Source organism: Stegodyphus dumicola, chromosome 1 (genome assembly GCF_044657685.1).
Source record: "Stegodyphus dumicola isolate Sdum_Otavi_A_Nest chromosome 1, ASM4465768v1".
NCBI classification, from domain to species: Eukaryota; Metazoa; Arthropoda; class Arachnida; order Araneae; family Eresidae; genus Stegodyphus; species Stegodyphus dumicola.
This window is the reverse complement of record NC_140768.1, coordinates 246,927,527-246,929,916: the sequence shown is the minus strand read 5'-3', so window position 1 is coordinate 246,929,916 and position 2,390 is coordinate 246,927,527. Positions and strand designations below refer to the sequence as shown.

The 2,390-nt window shown below is 28.2% G+C and overlaps 1 non-coding gene across 1 annotated transcript; it reads left to right on the top strand.

The window, feature by feature from the left end:
- The first annotated feature begins 247 nt into the window (after positions 1–247).
- Positions 248–320, top strand: TRNAK-CUU (transfer RNA lysine (anticodon CUU)). Its single transcript has one exon. It is a non-coding gene; the product is annotated as a tRNA-Lys (tRNA).
- Positions 321–2,390: the final 2,070 nt, after the last annotated feature.

The following is a 2,390-nucleotide window of genomic DNA, read 5'->3' as shown; positions in this document are numbered from 1 at the left end:
TTATTTTTAATATTATTTAAATTAAATGCGAATAAATAAATTAACATCTCATTTGATTTTACTCGGCTTAGGAAAAGAACAGATGACCCCGATAACTGCAGTTTGTATAAACCTAGAAAATAAAAGCAGGAAAAAAAAAAAAAAAAATAATAATAATAATAATAATTTTTTGAAGTATTTTAAATTATTTAAAAGTATGTTAAACAGCAAATGAATGTAAATCAAATATAAGAACATTTGCTTCGACGCCCGGCTAGCTCAGTCGGTAGAGCACGAGACTCTTAATCTCGGGGTCGTGGGTTCGAGCCTTACGTTGGGCGATTATACTTTTGAAACTCGCTTGTAAAACATTTGAAAAAGGAACAACGGCGGCAAATAACAATGAACCCTTAACAATGAATACTTTTTTAGCATCCATCGACGATTCCGTGACCGGATAATCAAGGTGCATTTTTACTTCCATAGGTTAAATACATATTTATTTTAAATGCAAGTGAGATAATTTATTTACTTGTTTATTACATTTTATGACAGCAAAAATTATACAGTACAAAAATAAATAATTAAATAAAAATTAAGCTAATTTTATATCCGCAAGAGGAGCATTGACGGTTCCAGATGAGTTTGGTCTTTTGCATAGGTGATTGCTCTAGAAAACACGATTATCAGTGTTGTTGGGTACACATATTTATTTATATTTATAGAAATAAGAATTACTTCATAGCTGTTAGGTGGTGGTCACCCCTGTAACTTTATTTCAATAAAAATTAAAATAGTACAATATATAAAACACATGTTTCTTGACAAGCTTAAGTATGAAATTAATTTTAATTCATACAGTCCATTTAAATAAATAATGAAAGCTATTTTTATTTATACAAACCCTAAAACCCAAAAACAGATTTTTTTTTTTTTTTTACTTTGATGATTACACTTATATGTAAATAGCTGTTAATGGAATTATGCAAGTGATACAATATTTGTAGTTTCCTTTTTTTATTATCGTTATTTTAATTTTGCTATTGTTTCCTTTTTTTTTTTTTTTCTTTTTTACAGAGCATTGTAATCGAGAAAAATTTTAGGTGTCCTATTTCAACGAAAAAGGCCGTTTTGAGCCTCTCGAATTCATTTGAGCGATGTTTTGGGGTGACATGTCTACGCACGGTCAGAATTGTCCTATTGTCCTCTAAAATTTGTTATAAACGAGTTTGATTATATTATATAAGAAATCTTTTATTAATTGTGCCAATCGTATAAATATTAATAACACGTTTGGGACAATAAAAGTATTATTAAGATGTATAAACAATGTTGAAATGATGCATTTCGTTGCATTGATCAATAATATACTTTTATACTATGATTATATATTATATGAAACATTTTTAGAAAAGATCGTATGAAGTATGAATTATTAACAACTTATAAGGTATTTCTCCCCCCTTCCTAGCGTGCCTTCGTGGTGTAGTGGTTCTACACGCTGGACCGTTTTCCAGAGGTCCGTGGTTCAATTCCCGGCGAAGGCGATTGCTCATTTTTCATCTTGCCTGCCTCCAAAAAATATCCAATGTCTCTCATCAGATATCCCCGAGTGGGATTACCATACATAGATAACTACCAGCATGGGTATCATTAGAAATTATCATATCTTTAAAGAATAGTTTCGTTAATGACTCTGTATGTCCATTTCACTTTTCAGACTGTTACCACCAAATATTATCGCCCGTATTATACTTGAAGAAATTAAATAATGAAGAATCTGCAGAAATGCATATATGTTTCTCACATTATGATAAAACAACGGTACCTAGAGTCATCCAATTTTGAATGACGTAATCCTACTGCGAATATGGGCTTCTGGAAGCCCAAATTTGAAATTTGGAATTTGTTTTATTTTCGATTTCCTATTTTGTAAAACTTTAACTAATTTTGGATTAACGAACTCAAGGCTTTCAAAGCGAGCAATGGCAACGTTGTACAGAAAAAAAAAAAAAAAAAAATTATCTCCAGCGCGCGAGTTTCTGTATCGGAAATTCTAAAGATATGCTTATTTTAAAACTATTTTGCGATATTGCTGTTGAACTGAATTTTATGGTTCAAGGGCGAAGAACGTGATATTTAATAAATAAATGTAACACACAAAATGTTAACGCCGCTTTGAAGGTAATTTAAAATCTGAAACCGTTCAGATTTTTTATTTTTATTTTTATGTAAAATTATTTTTATTTATTTATTTATTTATTTATTTATTTTTATTTATTTATTTATTTATTTATTTTATTTCATTTTATTTATTTATTTTATTTCATTTTATTTATTTATTTATTTATTTATTTATTTATTTATTTATTTATTTATTTATTTTATTTCATTTTATTTATTTATTTATT